We start from the raw sequence: 21,567 nt of genomic DNA on the forward strand, positions 1-21,567 counted from the left end.
TGAAAATGTACATGAGATAAAGTGGATTCGTTGAGCAGTGAGGAGCATTTTGTGGTCCCTTCACAGAGAAAATATTGGCTCCATCCAGAGAAGGCGTCTGGAGCCAGGACAGTTTTACCTGCCGATAAAGGGAGTTGCAGAATCATCACAACGTTAGGTCATATTTATTTTGTAATTATTTTGACAAATAATACGGACTTGGTGTGCAAAGGTTATCTCTCTGCATGAATTCAGTAAGCTTATTTCCCATAATGTCGACCTATTTTACCTGGAGTTACAATGTGGCCCTGCCATAAACCTAAATTAGAAACTTGGTAATAAAACACCTTTTATGTCAGATATTTAGTAACAGTCTAATGTAGGCCTCATTTCGTCCAGATTAGGTCCTCGTATCTTTTGCAGACGACGGTGCTCTCTCTCTCCCACACTCACCAACAGCAGCCGTATTGAGAGCAGAAAGCCTCCAGGGAGTTTTACTGATTTCCTGTCCAGAGGAGAGAGTGGGGGAGACAGTGAGGAGGTTGAGACAGGCCAGAGAAAACAAATCAGGTGTCCACTAACGCCGTGTGGTCATCCTCTGCTGACGGGCGGACTGAATCCCCAAGGGGATCATTAAAGGTTCATTTCTTCAAGAAGTACCTCACATCACGCTGCCCCCTCTGAATCATATCTGCTCGGCCATATCTTCCTCCTCCACATGCTCTAATTTTGCTCTTGAAAAAAAAAAAATGCCTCTCTGTTGGGCTTTTTTTCTTTTACAGCTTTCTGTTGTTGAATTTTCATGCACAGAAACATCATTCTCAACCACACTTCTTTACTGTCGATGATCTATAAACTGTTGTTTCATGTTCTATGATATGCTCTGTGACATGCTTAACAGACATCTGTACCTCGCACTTGTAACCATACTCAACGCTGAATAATTTGTTGCTGAATAATAAAAAGCACAGTAATCAAGACAAGACCTGATGCTAATCATGCCACATCATGGAAACGAAACATTACATATTCAGGACCAATGGTATTTCTTACAAGATATTTACATCCAGTTTATAAAACACAAAGGCCACTATCATCTCTACAGGGATTTTTTGGGATGTTTATGGTGATATTTTCCTTTTTTAAGTCATTTTTTAACAAATAAGTTTTATTTAATCAGGTAATTTCAATGAGATCAGAATCTCTTTTGCAAGAGAGATCCGATTAACAAAAGGACAAATACATAAAACACAGACTACAAAAAATGTCACATTTTTTAGACTAACTGTTTCTTGAATATACAGCAATAGAAAACTATAACATATTTTCAATATTCAGTACTTTATTAGTACATGAACTATATGTTTATTTTGAAATAACTGCACTTAACACAACAACCTAAAGGGTAAATGCCTCACATTGTTACCGAAGGGGAAAAATACTTCACATATCCGCCCCTTGATGTGGGTCCACTCAAAAATTTAAGTGGTTTTCTCTTGATCAATGCTACGGCCCTCAACCAAGTTAAACAGACAACAAACCAACAAACAAACCAGGCTGTTGCCAGCACTGTTTGTACATATATTTACAAAATGTAATGCACCAAAATTCGTACATAAGCCACGTAAATCCGGAAGGCTGCAATCAGGAGTCAAGAAGAAAGAAGTATAAACAATCAAAGTCCCTATAACAAGGCAGGTTGTGGTGGTGGATGGGTCAAACAAACACAGGACTTGTTGGTTTCGAACTCTGCTGTCCAGGATCAAAGTCTGGTGTTTGTTGGACACATCCACCCACCCACTTTCATACTCTTCAAACTACAACCGTTGCTCTGAATTTCTAATAATGACACAGATGGGTTTACATTTGGGTTGGTTGAAAGCCCAGGGTGTCTCACACAGGCACTAAATGGTGCCCCTTGTGTCATTTCAGTGACGGTGGGTTCACTGCCCAAGTGGTGTATTTTGATGCTTAGGGAGTGAGACCAGGCTGGCTGGATTATGACAGGATTTGAACTCTCTGTTTCCTGCAGGAAAGTCTACAATAGTCGTGCACTGCAGAATGTGAACAGAACTGTTCGTAAACTGGTATAATGGAAATAAGTTTTGGATGTTTTTGTATTATCTCAGATCTCATATTGTAGCTGTGTGTTATTTAATGTCTACCTTTTTATAAAAAGTCAAATGTTTCCATGACTCAAATGCTGAATTTGTGATTTGTTAACTATCAAAATCTTTTGTTTTCTATATTTGTTTTCTTTATAAATCAATTCTAATAATTAATTTCTCTTCAAAAGCAGTGGTGTTCTATTCCCTCAGGAAGTAGACTCACAATGTTTAGAGATCAGATGGCCTTAAGAGATCTCTGACTGTTTTTAAGTTTAAGGTTTCTGTTCACACTGCGACTTGGTGACAGCTTCGTTTCAATACAACCAACCAATGAACATAGATTCCCTTTAAAGAATGTGACCAGTGAAAGCCTCCTCGTCATTAAACATTCATGAGTACCATACATGATTAACACTGACAACTGAAACCAAATCTGTCCAAATGCTTTTTAAATAATGGTTTGAAATCAGATCTCCTTATGAGCAACTCATGGTGATGTCTGAACACACACACACACACACACACACACACACACACACACACACACACACAGAAACCCCCTGCAAGTGTGCTCCACAGGATTGATCTCCAGCTGTGCATTGATTGCAGTTAAGTGAAGGTATTGATCTATTGATACTTGAAGCTTCTTATGTAAACCCATTGCAGACAAGCTGAAGCTGAATCACGGTGATACTGTTACTGTATAAAACATCTGCAGGGATTTTATTCTACCATGAATCTGTCGTGTGTTGTTGCTGTGAGCTGTTATATGAATATAATGTTACGAGATATATATTAAAGGATTACCAGAGTTATCTTTGGTCAGGGAACAGCTGGCAAACGGTTGGGTAGATGTGTGCCAACTCCTCTGGCTATTTCTGCAGAGACCAACATGTAGCTTCTCCATCTGCGGTTCCTCCGCTGAACTGAGGTCAGCGCCGCTCTCTCCGCTTAAACCTACAGACTTGGAATAAAATATTCATCTGCATGAAAATGGATGATAACTTTTAAAGTTCAGCTTGATGTAAAAACAGCAAACCTGATGAGAACGGCTTGATCTGGTGAACAGTGCAGCAGAGATTCTGTTATATGCGTATCAGGCTGACATGAATCTTTGTACACGCTCACATATTTCAGAAGGTTTGTAGTGTATTATTTTTAAATCTCATAATTGTCGTGCCAAAAGTCACAAGTATTCAGGGTGAAAAGGCTCTAGAACAGAGACCATAGGAAACAAAATGTTCCCACCATGATGACATTGTTTGGGCAGGTGAACAGGCACTCAGGGCACAGCAGCAGCCACTGAGGACACTGAGGACATGTCCTCTGTGTTTTCGGGGGGAGGGGTGGAGGTTTTAGCAACCTGCTGCTGTGTTTAACTGTTAGTGAATGTATGGAAATAGCCTGCTGTTATAATAACTGACCACCTACTGATCTACTTATATTTTTAATAGTATATTATAATACACTTCATCATCAACTGTGTTTAAATGGGTCTATAGCTTTGCATCTCTGCATGGATTTTTGTGACATATACATTAAAAAATGTGACATTTTTAAAGAAATTTGTCTTAAAAAAATATCAAATATGATACCTTAAAGGGACAGTTCACCCCCAAATCAAAAATACATGTACTCTAGAAATCATGACCCTATTACTCGTGATAATCCACACATGTTGTTGTGAGCAGTTTCATTTAAGAACTGTTTTCTTTCTACAGAACTACACCTGCCAACTGTAGCACTGCGCATAAAGAAACATGAGGCTAGCTCATGGACGAGAGGCTTGTGCCAAGCACCCAGGAACAGTGCCACACTTTGAAGCCAATTTTACATAGTGGCCAAAGGTGGAATTACACTGTCTGAGTCGATCACGTGATGCCATGGGGCCCAAAAAGACTTTTTCCTACTTAACTGTGAAAAAGATGTCTGCAAACCAGTGGATACATTTTATGAGCATCACAACCCCCCACAAATCTTGAGACTGATTAAATGATGATTAAATCGTCTTATCCGCATTCAAGATAGTGGAGTGCTAAACCAAAAGTTCGCTCCTTGACTACACTATTTGGTAAATCTTACGACTTCTAACAAGGTCTCGTAGGGCCGTAAGTCTCTGGTGCTCTTGCTCTATGAGCCCCACAGTGAGCTGTAACATTAGCTAGCTCAGTGGTGCTAGGTGAGCTATGGCACTCAGCTTGTGGCACTTTGAGCACCAAGCTGAGTGCCATCTTGTTCCATCATAGACTTAGGAAAAGGCAGACATCTCTACAGCCGACATCTCCAACTATCGGCAGCTCACACCAAAACAATTAAGATTCATAAATAGCACTTAAGGTAAGAGGAAAATATGTATTTATGATCTTGGGGTGAACTGTCCCTTTAAGTCTACAGGTTGATAATGGTAATTGCATGTTCTGTCATACTTATGACCACAGTATTCCTAAATCCTTGCCACATCCCTGGTTCGACTTATTCAACCATAAGATACATTCAGGGACACATTATGCCTTTACATAAAGAATTCATTTGCATAAACATGAATAAATAAAATGCTCAAAGTGAATCCAATTTCACGTTAGCGAGAGAGGAGCCTTTGTCGTATTATAAAGGGACAATATAACAGAGGGTCAATACTGACTGATATATCAGTCACAATGCAATACAAAAGAAGGAAAAATACATGACAAGGCATGTGAAATTCTCATAAAATATAATTAATTTGAATGATACTGGAGGTCATTAGTCACTCAGGAACAGCAAGCATCTGTTCAAATATTAATGGATAAACCTGAGACAATTCTGTCCATTGATTTAATACAAATCAAGACACATAGACCTAATAAAGGATGAGGCTTTGTAAGGGGCATCCCTTTCACTCCCACCAACATGTGGCACTGAAATCACAGTACTGAAGACCCTGACACACGGACAGGCATCAACATGAAACACTCTGCTTTATTAACTGCCTGCTGACCTGTGAGGTCACATGTGATCTCGTATTTTTTTCACTGACATGCCTGTGTGCATATTATAAAAGTGACAGGCATGCTGCTGCTAAAATATGAACACAACGTGTGTATCTCTCATGCTGCAGCTGATTTGCTGCCGTAGCTTTTGCATCAGTACCTATTCATTGCCAAGAAACATAAGCCAGGGCTTGAGGCAGAGCGCCGTAGAGATTTGCATATTATATTTTCTCTCTTGTTGTTGAAGTCAGCAGTGAGTGATGGAGGCCAAAAGGCCTGAGCCACAGAAGCCGGGCCAAGAAACGGGAACAAGCCTCCGCTAATTTCCTGGCATTAAAGGAAAAAAAAAAAAAAAACAAAAAAAAAAAACATAATTAACACGTTAGATGTACAGGCTGTGGTTGTCAAGGTAACTGATGACACCGCATTATCACTTGGCGCTTCTGCATCCTCCACCCTCCCTCTTTCCTCCCATTCATCAAGCGGCCATTGAACAGCTCCGAGCAGGGAGGAGTGGGGGAGGGCAACCCCAACTAATTTCATATTAAACTCCTATTTATTCACAGAAGAGAGTTCACACACCTTTATTAGTCTGGTATTAATCCTGGAAAGCCAATTACCATAACAGATGATTACGCATTACAATGGGGAGTGGTGAGCCTGGGAAATCATGTTATTGCGTAAATCATACTTTACTGGCTGTACATTTTATTCTCTTTAAAGGGTCAGTCACCCAAATCATACATACATACGTACATACATACATATTCTAACACCTGTGCAAGTTACACCAAACTATGGCTATGACAGGATGAACTGACCCTTAATGAGTTTACAAGTTTACGTTGTTGAACTCCTGCAGGTTGCCACTTGGCTTTGGCAGATCGTATAGCAGGCATTGCAGAAGCAGAAGGAAGACAAGATGAAGGAGGTGGTAATGGTGGTGTCTGAATACCTGGAGTCACAGCACTAGCAAAATAAGGACAACCAGAGGGGCCTGGGATCATTTCCACCATCGCTATCGCTACATCCTGACTGACTGTCTCATGGTGGGTGTACGTGTGTGCACTGTACAGGTCTGGACACCTGGCAGACTGTAAGAGGGTTAGTAGTTTAGGATACAGGTGGTTTGGAATTGGATGTTTTATCATAGTCACGCTCTGGTTGACCGCTTTTGAAGCCCTGATGTGGCTACTGCTGCTTTGGTGATCAGTCAGTGCTGATTTCTGCATTGTTGTGCTACTTCGGACAAATCTGTTACTCATGTTAGCTTTTATACAGATGTTGCAAAACATTTTTCTAACTTTCCACCTCAGCCACGTGAACTCTACCCACTGAGCGCTTAAGCTCCTTGCTGCTGCTGTGCTCCGAATCAGCTGTCCCTGGCTCATTATCTTCCTCACTGCCACCTGCTTGTCCTTCATCCTCTGCCGCATCTATCCCTCTTTTTTCACCTTGTGTCACCCATCACAATTATTGGGCTTTTTAAAGAAACTACAGACACTTAGCTACCGTGACATTTTGCAGTGGCTAAAGTCAAATAAAAACTTGAGAACAAAGACAATACTCTAATGTTGTGTTTACACCAAACGCAGTGCAAATTTTGCAAAGTCATGTTACTCGCACCAGTTTGACCGCTAGACTATTTTGTGTTGACTCGCTTCATATGTGCGAATGACGCATGTGAAATCGTTGAATCCATGAGTGAACTTCCGTCAGTACGTCCTTTGCGTCATGTGTTCTTGGAGAATCTCAATGTTGATTAGCTATCGCAGTGCAAATTGGTTGCCGATGTTCGGATTTTTCAACTCTCTAGAATAAGCATCACATGACTAACGTCGACACTACAGCATGGCTGTGAGCTGTGGTCAGCGTCATAGTGTTCCAAAGATTTTATTTCAGACACCTTACCAAGAACCCCTTTAAAAAAACCACTGTCTTAGAGATGAAGGAACCAGCAGTTCAAAAATGCTAACTCATTTTCCGGGTTTTAAGACTCATTCTTGGGGCACTCAATCCACCTTATTCCTAGCCCCCATGATACCTTGCGTGAATTATGGGAGCAACTTCCGGCATTGAACCAAAACTTGCAATTTCCAATCCATTTACAGTTTGTTTACAGTACTCTATTCTTTCCAAGAGCAATCTGGAAATAAAACATGGAACACACCACCTGTTATAGCTCAAACGGGATCATGTGATCATACCTCTGACAGCCATCTCAAAGCATTGTTTTTTTTCCTTTTCAGCCGAGCACCTTAGCAATTAGCTTGCCTTGCTCTGTTAAAATACTAACTTTAACATGGCCAGAGCTAGCTTAAGGTTAACATCTGCTCCTTCTGAAGATGATTTCTGATTTTCGATGACTTATTAAGAGGCACTAACACATTCAGCAAACATTTAACATAATTCATTATTAACTGTAGCTTCATGTAAAGTGAATAAATGTGATGTTTCCCAGCTAACCCTGCGCTCTTCTGCATTAACGACGCAGTTTACATGATTTTAAAGCTTCTGATTTATTAAAAACTGTTCTGAGCAAAACATTCTTCAGCCCAAATGACTAAATACATATTTCAAGGTATGTTGCTAAGTTCATTTTATAACAAGCAATTTTCTACTGTAGGTTGAGAATGAAGTCAGACAGGGAAAGACAGGGATATCATGTACTGACAATGAGTGACGGATCTGTCAGTCTCGGTGTCATTCTCTTCTGCAAATTCTGATTTAATACTTTTTTTGCTATGTCTCGTGAAACTCTTGTGGTTTTTATTTCTCATATCAATGGTGCCTTTGGCAACAGGAACGATCGCTTTTCGTTCTGGTTTCATGTTCAGCACACAGTTGCTGAAGACAAAATTTTAGCTTAGACTGGTTACAGACAGGGACAGTGCAACAGGTACCAGAGCTCAGCAAAGACATTTTAGAAAATCCTACGTTAACATTAGTTAAATATTTATAAATCAATAAATCAGTATTCACTAAACTGAAGGAAAATCACTTTAGAAAAGAACCAGCCACCAAGAGTAGCCACTGGGACTAGCCACAGACCATCCATGGGACTAACTAGCTTACTGCCACTTCCGCTATCTCACTGGAAGTTGCAAACATAAGCATTTCTACAGTAGCGCCCTCAGGAATAAGGTGCATAGGGTTTGATGTTGAGACTAAACGCAAATACATATTCAGTTAAATATTTAAAATGATTCTACTACAATATAACTCTTAGCTAACGAGATGAATAATCATTTCTGGTCAGCGCATTAATATTTAGCTGCTCTAACGGTCGGCGCATTAATATTAACGTGAACTGCCGGCAATCACAGGTGCGCGTGTGTCGGGAATTTAACGACTGTTCCGCACGCGACTCAGCCAATCAGAACCGCCGGTTAGAACTCTCCCGCTCCAGGATTGGCTGATCACTTGCAGCACTTGAAGAATGCAAAACGTGGGCTACTGCCATATTGTCCAATCAATGACTTGGCCACGGAGCACAGCGGACCTGAGTGAGAGCAGTGTGTGTGTTGGAGAGGCAGAGGGAGCAACATCACCGCCGCGCGTGGAGCCTTTGAGCATCACAGACATTCACCGCAACGATAAAACTGAAATAACGCGACAACACTCGAAAGATTTATTTCGTAAACGCGTGCTCTCGCCGGTTTTATACGCTTTCTTTGTGTTCTCTTTTTTCTACTGGAGGGAAACGGCGAGCGAGGCTTCACTGCGGCTAATCAATTTTCCTCTTCCAGACCTGGGAATTACAATGAAAAATGTAGGTGACACATTTCCTCTCACAGACCAGGAGTCACAGTAGCGAGGACGGCGAAGAAGAAAGCAGGTATAAACAACATTTGTGCTTGTTAAAGAGACGTTAGAAAATGTGAATTGGAGTGATATCCTGTTTTAACGGTGCGTAACTTCAAAGATAGTCACATTTGGTAATGAGTCAGTCATATGGGCTTTATTGTTCGGTAATGTGTAACTTAAAGGCGTCAATGGAGCCACATTTTCACTGGCAGGGCGCATGTGTGGCACTGCAATGTTTGCGCTTTATTGTTGAGCCTCCATTGATTTATTGAAAGGGGGGGGGGGGCTGTTGTCTCCACCGCATTTTAGTTCAATTCATACGTTTTCTTCTCGGTTTCTTCAAAGGGGGGAAAATGGTGACGGGTGCCGCATCTATAGGATCAGCATCCTCTGTGGAGTCCCTGCGTAAAAGACAAACAGGTATTTTTTTTGCTGCTTTCATTTTGTCGGTGTTGTGTTGCTGCTGCAGTGTGTTAGACAGGCGAACAGGTTCTTATCATGAGGCTGTTGTCTCATCTGCTGCCATGCATACGTACAATTCAGTAACGCCTCGGCACAATGCAACAAAAAAACCCTCCCATTTTGTGTCTCACTGTGATGCCCTGAATGCAGCACCACACATACATGGAGTCACCTAGCAGCTTAAGACAATGAAGAATTGTGTGTTTTGCATGCATGTGTGTGTGTGTGTGTTGCTGCAATAGAGTCATGGGGAAAAAGACAGAGCACACCATGCACACACACACACACACACACACACACACACACACACACACACACACACACACACACAGTGTGTGCCATGACTGGCTCCAATGTGAGCATAATTGCCTCATGAATGCTAATGCATCATGCTATTGCAGAGAAACACTGCAAACTATCTGCTCCCCTCTGCACTGCTGCCTCATGGGCTCACAGGTGCTCAGGCTAGCCTTACCTAACTTACTGTGTGCGTGTGTGTGTGTGTGTGTGTGTGTTTGGGCATGCATGCCGTGTAGGTGTCTGTGTAGGTGCGTGTTTGTGGATGATATCACCTTGCATATGGTTGCAGGGGCCATGTGTGGTTGAGGATGTGTTTTAACCAGGATTTTTAGAGCTGCACACCTACACCTGCCTCACCGGGTTACTAAAGTGACAGTACATTAGAGAAGTGCTTCCCGTCCTCCATAATTAACACACTTAGAATCGGCCTGTATGGCCACATTAAAAATTCTGTTGTGATACTTCACTTGCAGCAAAGTGACTAATTGAAACTTAAAATCAACCCTAATAAAAAAGAGCCAAAAATGGCTCTCGTAATTTCCTGCAGCCCAGGGTAATGTTTCCAAATAGGTTGTTATGTCTAACTAAGGGACTGTTGGTTATGTATGAGAGGGGAGGGGGTGGTGCAAAAAAGGGGAGGCACGTCAAATATGTTTTAAGCACTGGGGAGAGACTTTAGTTGTTTGTTTTTACTTAGAGGAGCAGCATACAACTTTTACTGTCATTTGTATTTACTTTACCGCTGATTTTTCAAGAAAACATGCCCCCCAAAAATGGTCAAAATTGCACTCATTCATCATGGCCAGAAACTGTAAAAACAAAAATGATGGTTGGATTTTTAAAATTTCTGACAGTCCTGGAACACATTATGTTAGACCAGCTTCAGTCAGAGAAAAAAACATAACCAGATCTAAGCCTAAGATAGTGATATTAAATCTAAACCACTTCTATGTTCCATTTATAATTTGGCCAAAAATACATTTTTTGCATGAACTGACCAGCGTGAAAAAATGAGGCTTCTTTTAACTCCAGGATTTCTTCTTCAGCTTTAAACTTTTAAACATCAAAGGGTACGTTTTTAACATTCAATAACTGATTTATGATGGAAGGAGGGTCATGCAAGTCACTCGGGGAGGCTCAAGGAAAAATATTTATAGCTTCATGGAGGGGCAAAAAAAAAGAAAAAAGGGAACAAAATGAAGTCGTACTCCAGCCACCCCCCTTCCCCTGACAAGTAAAGAACAATCCCTGACATTAAGATAAAACAGAGTAGAGATGCATGTATTGATTATTTTCAGAATTGATTAGTGTAGTAATTATGTTTTTGAGTAATTAATAATCTTGTAGTCCATACAATGTCAGAAAATTTGTCTTTAAACTGCTTATTTTTTCTGTCCAGTAGTCAAAAACCAAACGATTTTAAATTTACAGTGATATAAAGCACAGAAAACCAGCAAATCCTCACATTTGAGAGGCTGAAACTAATTAATACCTTGCACGTTGCCTTGATAAATGACTCAATCTGTCATCAGGATCCATGGGGATTGATTTCCTCTGATTAATCAGATAAATCATCACCTATAAATGTAAGACCTCTACGTCAATTCATCAAAATGAAAAGCTTTTTTGACAGCAGCCCTTTCAGATCCAACACTTAACATGAACACGGGGATAAACATCGTTTACAGAGGAGAATAAGCGAGAGCACTCCGTACACCCACAGCAGCCTCGAAAGATCAGACTGCAGTGCAGCCACAGGACACGTTTGCATTTGAGTGAGGGGCATCGCTGCGATTATGGATACGTATAACCCTGCAGCTGAATGATCACACTTTCAAGCTGTTTGTGTTTCAGTGTACGCCTACCTTTGAGTGAAATCAACAAGTTCACGCCCACTCTCTGGGGGCTGTTGAAAGGCATTCTTGGAAACGCAGGGAATCACTCACTGAAGTGGAAGCGGACGAGAAAGTATACACCAAGTTGATGACAAAAGCATTGCACATCACAGATGGATGATATAACAGTGTCAGAGTATCAGAGTGGGGTTGTTTCTTAAAATCTCGGCGAAGTATTTAACGCTCTGGTGTTTGCTGTGGGTGATGTTTACCTCAGTTTGATTCAGTTTAGCTGGTTATTCGAAGTTACTGTTCCTTTTTGCATGACGGTGACTTTTCTCTTGTGGTTGCCGGACCTGGTGTGCTCATTCCCGATGTGGTGGAGGAGGCGGATCGTCTGCAGCTTCACCATCCATCATGGTTGTTTTATGAGTCAGCGGTGATTAATCTGATAGGTGGTGGTCAGGCTTTCAATGCACCCCAGAGAATGAGCTGGAAATGGGCTACGTACGTAGACAAATGGCCTTGACTGTACCTCCGGATGTTGGGGGATTTTTACCGGCGGCTTGTGGAGAGTCTCAGGTGTTCACGTCATCACCGGGGGACGTGGGTACAAATGGCTGTATTCTCAACACACACAAACAACCTTCAGGAACAAACACAATTGCATTTGTACTGTACTGTGACTCCTCTTCCTGGAACTCCCCCACTGCAGCTTTGATGTGAGAGAGAACTGTGTCTGTTTACAGGTGTGGAAAAAGCCTGATCCAACACCTGTGTGTCTTTTTGACGATGTTCTCTAAACAGTGCAGCAGGCTCATGCCAAAGCCTTTTCACAGCTACTTTAAAAGCTGATATGATGTGATGTGATATGTGCACTGTTCATTAATCTGCAAAAGTAAATGCCTTTTTAGAACGACCCATTTGTAGCAGACGTTGATTAAATAGTTTCAGTTTGAATGGTGACACATGGCTGACCTGGTTGGGCTCAATGCTGGCTGTTCGCATGTCAGCTGGGAATGTAGGTAGTAACACTGGAGCACATTCAGAGCCTGCATGGCTGGACTGGATGCTATTTAGAGTCAATCATATGCCTTATGCAAAGAAAAAGTAGACCATAGGTTTTCACCGCCTGGATTTTAAGTGACTCTCCAGGTTTGTTTGTATTATTGGATGACCTCACTGCTAAATGGCAAACAAGGTCATATATACAAATCTTACAGCTTCAGAATATGTGTAAATGTAGTTTTAATCGAGCACATGGCTCCAGTGCCAGTGGCTCCTGTAATCTCGACGTACAGTCATCTGATCGACTTCACTGTTTATTGGTGAGGACCCAAGGAAGTGTTGAGTGTGAACTCTTGAGAGCTTCGGGACATATTTAGAATTGAGTAATATGTTGGTGTGGGCAATATGAAGAAAATCGAATTTCAGTATTTTTAATCAGTTACTTTTTTTTTTTTTTTTTTTTTGTTAAACCAATATTTTTAGCCTGACCCTGATGTTGCCAGTTGTGTTCACAGGTGTGTTTGTTTACATAAGAATGTCACCAACATTTTAGTCAGTGTGATGCTAGAATAAACAGCAGGGTTTTTCCTGGCCATTATAAGAGCAGTGATTCTCTCCCTTTTTTTCCCTCCGCCCCTCATACGTGAGTCTGAAGAAAAATAAAACAACATGTCAAAGACGACACAGTGTAGCTTACTGGTAGCCTGCAGCTGCACTTTTGGAGTAGAAGAGGCACAGGCAGCGAGCCAAAAAGTCCGTTGTTTGTAGATTTACCCCCCAAAAAACATCATCCTCCACTCCATAAATCCACCATCAAACTGCCCGACTCCGAACCCATCAATCCACGGTTTTGGTAATTTACATCGTCTAACAAAAGTAGTTAACTGTGACAGGCCTATTGAAAAGGGCCCCCGGCATGCTGGGTACAGCACACACTCTCTTGCTACGGTACATTTAAGAACAGATGAAGACAGACGGACCAGAGAGACAGGAGATGTAGCAGACTGAAACATTTCAAGCATCAGGCATGTAACTCTTTCGCTTTCGCTTCCCGGAAGTAGTCTGGTACCAAACAGCAACCTGTTAGCAAATTACGCGTATACTTAACGTTACTTGGGGACACAGCTAAGTCATGGCTAGTGGTCTAATTTAATTTATCCATCTTTTAATTTCTTTTTTTCCCAAAATGAGTCAAGCCCTTCTGCTTGAAAGTCCATGTTTCTGATGTTACTAATCTTCAAACCTACCACTGAACCGAACACCGTCTTTTAGGGTGCTTTCACTCCTGCCCTTTTTGGTTCGGTAAGTTAATTTGCCCCCTAAGTGCACTTCATTTGGGCAGGTGTGAACACAGCAATCGCACTCAGGTGTGCACCAAAACAACCTGACCGAGACCTTCTTAAGAGGTTGTCTTGGTCTGGCACCGAACGAACTCTGGTGTAGTTCGTTTGTAGTGAGAACGTGTTCCGACATCGATCCGAACCAACTGCAGTCACATTACACATTGTTTGGATTAAACAAGCATGAGCATGGTACAGTCCTGGAGGATTATTAATGTGCGCCTCCTCCTGTACTGCCTTAATATCCAATGCATCCAAACCATCAAAAGAATATTTTGTAGTTTGAGCTGCGGCTTGTTTTTAAACTGTGTGGTTTGGCTAAAATGAACAATGCAAGCAATATAGTACACGATGACTAGCGCTAAAATCAACACGTCTAGTTGTCCCTCCATTGTGACATTAGAAAGTGTCTTATTTATCTTGCAAGTGTATTCTTCAGTGTATTCTTGTTTACTTCCTAGATTTTTGATAATAACCACAATCCTACATAAAAAACCTCCCTCTGCCCAGGACCACATGTATACTACTTACCTTTATACTTACCTGCAATGTTTGGATACGAGGCCGATGATTTGTCCAAAAATCTGTCTTAAATTTGATTAAAAATTATCTTGAAAACATCTTAAAAAGCATTAAATTAGCATTAAAAGTGTCTGATACCTGTAGACCGCCTAATAAGGATAAATGAATTGTGTGAGTCTCATATAATTATGATTCAAAATGACTACTACAGCAGCCGATATCATCTAACCACAAATTCAGCCAACAAATTATAATATAACATGGGCCATAAGTCATACTGTAATTAATCAGGACAAACAAATCAGACAAGTAGACAGAAGGGAATTATTTATTAAGTAACACAGTATTGGTGCATATTTTATCAAGGTCATTTACATTTTTTGAGTTTATCTTATTGTAAATTTATCCTCTATGCAAAGTGTTCTATGACATGTACTAAGAATAAGCCTAGACATTGTTTGTTTTTATGACTTTATTCAAACGTCTGTGTTGAACAAATTTAATGGCAACCAAGAGTAAAAAAGTGTGTACTCCCATATTACAAGTACAGTAATCCAAAGAGTTTAAGAGAGCCACACACACCTAACTATATTCATGCAGTGACTTAGAATACATTCTTTTTCTATTACAGTATCTTCCCACAACTTCTTTGTCTCTTCTTTTCCTGGGAAGACACTTGGCAGGAGGGATTGTTGTTACAAAGATTGTTTGTTGACTTGTTTTGTCGATTCTGCTTGCCAGTGTCACTATCTCAGCAAAGCAGAGCGGCCACCAAGTGCCTCCGTTCTAACCGAAAGTATTTACCAAGCCGTTAGTCATCGCTCTCAGGCCTGGAGTTGTGTACCATTGGCGTGATGAGGGCTGAAAATGCTCCTCGCTGGACCGACACCTTCCAGTTGGCTGTGAGGGAAGTGCAGCTCTGTGAGGCCTTTTAATCCCCCCCCAGGGTCATATTAACCACCTTCAACAGATGGGATAACATCCCTCTGCTGTCCATACATGATAGCAAAACGGTATGTTTAATTTACGCCTTCAGAAGCTGTCACTAAGAAAAAATTATACCGCTACTTCCATGGAAAGGGAATAATTATCGCCTGGATCAGATTGACTAATTATACAGTTGATATTCTGTTGAAAGACATATTCAAAGTAGTTTCGCAGATCGACTCACCGCAAAAAAAATCTGTGTGATATCTCACAATTGTCGTCATTCACAGTGGCTGTCACCATGTCCTTCACAGTTATGATGAGAGCATATGGTGCAATAAACTGAGAGTGCATGATAGAATCAATAACAACATTAACATATTGCACATACAGTGACTCACCCCATCAGTATTGATTAAACCTTTGTTGATTGATTAAACTCTTATTCCTAGTAGTAACTTTATAGAGGATGTCGTTTTACGGAACTATCTTTTGCTTTTTAGGCTTTGTCTGATCACTCGTACTCCTGAGTGTCGTTCAGAGTTTTATCTGCTGCTGTTTTTACATTTTGTAACCTCAATATGCCTATGTAACCTAATAAGCGCACGCCACTTATATTGAGCCAAAATTTCCTCCAGTTCTGTCATTTTATTCAGAACAAGCAGTGACATTTAATTAGTGATGCAGTCAGTAACACAATTGGGGCCTACTAAGTTCTCTCTTGTGTCTCTTTTCTAAAAGTTCTCATCCCTTCTTTGAATCAGTTGCTGAATGCTTTGTGTTGGTTGGGTAGGGAAAGAAATAGTCCAACCAGTGCAGCTCAGCATTTACACCTGTTACAATAACATGGTACCACCCATAGGAAATGCAACCACGTTTTAACTTTCCAGAGTATTGCACACTTGGAATAACGAGCCTGTCTACAGTCTTTAGAGTCAGGTGTGGGTTTATTATAGTCAAAACAACAATGAATTGATGGTTGTGTGATGCACAGAGTGGGAATATTTGTGTCGGTGTGGTAGAGTTTGAACGTGACAAAATCATCAACAAATATTCTGTAACACAACCCCTGATGTCATTTTAGAAAGACTTCATTACAAACTTGACATGTACTAGACAGGAAGGATTCAAAAAGGTGATTCTATTGAGTTGCATTATGGGAAATAAATATAGGATCCAGGAACTGAATGTCAGCCTCTGGTGCACTGACTTTGACCATCGTAAAATCTGATTTATAATTGCTAATGATATTTTGGACTCATGTAATGTAAATTTTCATATTTTACATATTTTTGTTATTTTATGTGTTTTTTTTTTTTAATGGTGAAAATAGGCATAAAAAGTTATAAAACAATAAAAACGCGCCCCCCCTGCAGTAACTCTGAGGACCCCCTAGGGGTCACGGACCCCGTGTTGAAGACCCATGCTTTAAAACATAACTGTTGGTACACTCCTGTTGCATGTGTGTATGTGTGCCGTGTGTGTGAGTGTGGCTCAGTAACTGTGTGTGGAGTTGTATCTGTGAGGTGAAGTATGGGATAAAAGCAAATAATTAGTATCAGTTTAGGTTCAATAGTTCAAGTAGTAACTTAGTCGTATCGTTTAATAGTAAACACAGTTATTTCAGTAGAGGTGTGTTTTTTGGGGTGACAGAATAAGACATGAGCTAGTCTCTCAAGACAACTGAAACTGCACCATAGGGTAACATTTTGGATTTGAAGCCAATGTCCTTGCAGAAGAAAATGTGGCATAAAACATTAAACGACGTTTTAGCATACAGGTTTTGAGCTGGCAGGTTGTTGTTACATGCACAACACTAAATCGAAAAGTGGAGATAGGGCTGACTATGCAAGGCTAGTTAAACGTCACGACATGGGTGCTGTAAATGGTAACATGCAGATAGCAGAAGGAGAGGAGAATTCTGACTGAAGCAGGCAGCCAGTGGCCGGCATATATGCACAGTTCACATCCTGTGGGTCAGATAAGACATACATTCACTGTGAACCGACCAAAATGATATAAATTAACCCTTTAGTTACGTGACAAAAAGGGTTTTGTGGTGTGATCAGATCAAAATGCAACAAACATCATTTGCAGGATTATGTGTAGCCCACTTTGTGCTGCTGGGGAAAACATGATCAGTCAGTCTCTTTTTAGTTTTAATCATTTTCTGCACCTCTCACTTCCTTAAATACTGCATATCTCTTGATTTTAGATAATTACTTTTTAGTGGTGTCGGTCTTCAGGAACTGGGGCAGGATGTTATGCAGGGAGAGATTGTGTAGAAGTAGGCCAGTTGGACCCGAGCTCCTGAAAAGCAGTTGTGAACGAACTCCTTACACCAACTGCAGGGCTTGACGCTAACTTTTTTCCCAAGGAGCACATGTGCTCCTAAGTTGAAAAAGTAAAGAGTGCACAAAGAACTTTAGGGGCACAATGTAAATTGATCAAATAATGTGTTTTCCGTAATAAACNCTGCTATTGGACGCGCGGCGCCGAGGTGTCGTCACAGCGCGTTGCGGTGAAATTTAAAAAATTTCAATTCGAGCGCAGGCTGGCGGCGTGCACCGCTCAGCTCGGCGGCAGAGCGGTGCGCACTTGCGCCGTGGTAGCACATACACAATGAATGGGTTCGTCGGCGGAGGTCTGCGCTTTGCGCGCTCTGTGTGAAAAGGGCTTTATTTCCACCCTGCCCAGCAGCGGTACCGTGGCGAACGGTCCCTAAAGGCCTCTACACATGATCAGCTGTAAAACCGCTTTGCGCTGACTGTCCCATTATTTGTCTATGGAGAGGGCACCAATGCCTGACAAAGCGGCACCACTACCCTTGGCGTCGCGCGCGATATTCATTGTGCCGACACTGGCTTGGAAAACCGTCCATAACCGTGTCACATGGGGAAGAGGGAAGGCGGCTGGAGTTCCTCCAACATTTGCGGTTAGATTATCATATTTTTTTACTGACAAAAATATAGGCTGCTTCGGCTGATTTTTTTTTATACGCAAATGTGACCCTAAATATTTTCTACAGTTCGCACACACCTATTTTTAGTCGCAAATGCGAGTGAAACGCTCGCACTGTCGAGCCCTGAACTGTCACTGGAAATGAGACAAAGTAGATCTGACTTGAAGTTCCCACACCTGTTGCAGCTTGCCACATTTGTTTCTGAAGTTAAAATGTTGCAGGTTTTATGATGGGAATTGAAGACTCTTGAGTTGTTATGTGTTATGTATCCTCCACTGTTGCTGAGGGAGTACGGGTCATGAGAGTTTTAGGATACTCGGAGGAATCACAACCCACAACGGCGATGCCTCTGGAATCTGAGTCATAATCATCAGAGCTTCAGGTCGGGTGTTCCCAAACTCAAGGACTCTCCAAATCGATTGTTTTCTGCTTCCAACGCAGCTTTAGAGCGATCGTATATAAATGTAGAGGGGATCACAGCACAGAGGCACAGCTTTTTGCTGTTTTTTTCTTTATGATGCTGAAATTCTATTAATTTTCCGTTCTGTCTTAATGTGAACACGTTGTGTTTTCTAGCATCCATGCATCCTATCTGGGTGATTAATAAACGTAATTGAATGTGTTGTTAATATACTGTAGTCATTAAAAATCTTATTAGATTGTTATTAGATATACACAGAACAACATTAGTGATGCTGTGACAACATTTTTATTAGTTAAATCATTTTGTGTAATTCAACAAACAAAGCCTCGTGTATAGACATTTAGTTTTTGACAACTTTAGCTTCTTTTAATAATTACAAAAAGGGTTTTTAGACTAAACATGGTCAGATTTCTGTATGTAAAGTGCAAAAAAATGAGTATCCAGTGTACAGTATACTGCTGATTTTCATAGAGCTGCAACAATTAGTCAATTGACAGAAAGTTAACCATCATCGATTTACTGTTCAAGAATGTGCTGCCTTCGTTGGTCTGATGTTATAGCAAACTGAAAAGAATTTGGACTGTTGGTATTTCAAAACATTGATAACAAAACTCACCTCGAAGTCATTTATCACCAAAAGACCCTCCATTTTCTCAAATGTGAGGATTTGCTGTTATTGTCGGTTTTCTATTATTTTAAATTGAATATCTTTAAGTTCTGGAGTGTTGAAAACAAGCAATTTGGTCAATTTGGGAGTTTTTGTAATAGCTCATTTTTACTGTACTTGAGAACTTTAACTCACATTGTAACTCAGACAACAGGATAGTGGTCATTTTTGTGCTGTTTCATTGTTCTCGGTTTTATTTGGTGTCAAGTCTGATTCATGGTAGCATTGAGAAACACACATCAAACTCACTAAGTGACTGATTGCTGATTTATAGTTGTATGTATACTCTACGCAAAGCCTACGCCACCATGCACCATTGTGAGCATTTATAATTGTGCAGTGGTGTGTCTGTGTCGCCTTGCAATTGCACCTCCAAATGCCAGTTGATGGTGGGGTGATTATGCCACTGTGTGGAGTTTATGTGAAGTACTGTAAAGTTGATTCAACTTACATTCCTAAGACACAAAAAACATGACTTGATAACTTCAACATTAAATAAAAATACAAAATTCATCTCCATTATAATGCAGGTTTACTGACAAAGCAATTGTCTTTTTTTTTTTAGACTTGTCTGCCTCACATACAACATGCTAACGTTATTAGCACAGGCCTATGACATTTCCCATTGCATAAATTAGCCTAGCAGCTAGTGGACTTTTCCTCTACTCATATGAAGCCAGGATTAATCCCACACAAGACTTCAAATTCTATTGGCTTAATCACCTTCACCAAAGTTATTGTTTATCTATGAAATAAGTGTAAATAAAAGCTTCATTTCCACAGAGGGAAACTGTTTTTAGTTTACAGAAATAAACAGGGGGTCTGTATTGTCACACTGTGTAGTTTCTGGCTAGGTGAACATCAGGCTACAGTGAGGCTTCGGTGCTGATTCTAAGTGTAAACCTGGTTTTAGTGTGACTTGTTTGTGCACGCTTCCTTTTGCACAGTGATACAATTGGTGGGGGTAGTTCGGTAGAAAGAAACACAACAAGGTCTGTGGATTATCTTGATTAACTGGGTCATAATTTCTGGAAAGAGACATTGCTGTTGGGCCAAATATATGTTTTTGGTGTTTTGAGCACCACAATCTGAGTGCCATCTAGTTCCATTATATTGGAGAGAAGGCAGACATCTCTACAGCTGATACCTCCAACACTCTGCAACTCACACCAAAACAGTCCAGACTGATAAATAGCACTGCAGGTAAGAGGAAAAATACATATTTTAAAGATGTAATATGTTTTGCCAAAGCTTGTAATGATCCTTTAGCCCACTACACACCAGATTACTCAACTCCGGCTGAAATAAATCGTTATGACATTATGTAGTGTTGGTCTGATGAGAGTTAATGGAAGCTTGGGCCTTCTGTAATACTCCTCACTCCACACTATCATCTGAAAACTAGGCTGCATTAATGGATTTTTATTTTTAAACCAGTTTTATTCCGCCACCACATGCATCACTGTGTTGGGACCAAGGGCAGTGCATTGACCTTTATGGACAGAGTTCACAGCAGCTTCGCCTCAGTCCATGTTAGGATACAGCGCCATACTGTTGCCGCTGCTGCTACATGCCCTTATGCACTGGCACATTTCCCAGCATGCTTCAGAGAGGGAGGGAGAAGAGTGAACTGAGATGAGAGGAAGGGTTGAAAAGGGGGATAAAGAAGAGAAATGGAGGATGAGTTAGAGAGAAAACGATGGGAGGTGGAGGAGAAAGATAGTGAATGAGGAAGAGGAGATTCATATAAAATCACAGCGCCACTACATGAGGGACGGTGTCGATATGGACACCAGCCAGCAACACTGACTGACTCTCTTTTTGTTATGTTACAGAAAAACACACAGGACACACAAAAAGTAGGAACCACAGGAACAAATATCTTTTATTTTTCTCCCCTTGTGTTTTTTTGTTGCTTTCTCTCTTTTCAATGCTGCAGTGCTATTCTGAGAGAGACGCTTTAGCCCACGCACTGCCAGAGAGGGAGGGAGTGAATGGATGGAGGGATGGAGTGAGGAGGGAGAGTGTGGGAAGAGAAAGTGAGGCAGGCATGTGGCAGTGAGACAGATAAAACGTACACAGTTCACTGTAAGCATGGAGAGCCAAGGTGTAACGGTACACAAAAATCATGGTTTGGTACATGTACCTCAGTTTCGGGGTCAAGGTTCAGTAGATTTTTGGCACAGCAGGGAAAACAAAAATAGACAAACAACATCTTTTTTCGTTTATTTTGAAAAATGTAAACATTCAACGATAT

General features: G+C 40.9%; 1 protein-coding gene across 3 annotated transcripts in view; it reads left to right on the plus strand.

Annotated features, from left to right (window-relative positions):
- The first annotated feature begins 8,550 nt into the window (after positions 1 to 8,550).
- Positions 8,551 to 21,567, plus strand: part of LOC126384167 (protein shisa-7-like) — a 57,495-nt gene continuing 44,478 nt past the window's right edge. For 2 of the 3 annotated variants that reach the window (XM_050035115.1, XM_050035114.1), the window contains exons 1-2: positions 8,551 to 8,894; positions 9,209 to 9,283. The gene's annotated coding sequence lies outside the window, so the exon portion shown is untranslated. The remainder of the gene's footprint in view (positions 8,895 to 9,208; positions 9,284 to 21,567) is intronic. The other variant, XM_050035116.1, reaches the window with a different exon arrangement.

This window comes from Epinephelus moara, chromosome 22, assembly GCF_006386435.1.
Source record: "Epinephelus moara isolate mb chromosome 22, YSFRI_EMoa_1.0, whole genome shotgun sequence".
NCBI classification, from domain to species: domain Eukaryota; kingdom Metazoa; phylum Chordata; class Actinopteri; order Perciformes; family Serranidae; genus Epinephelus; species Epinephelus moara.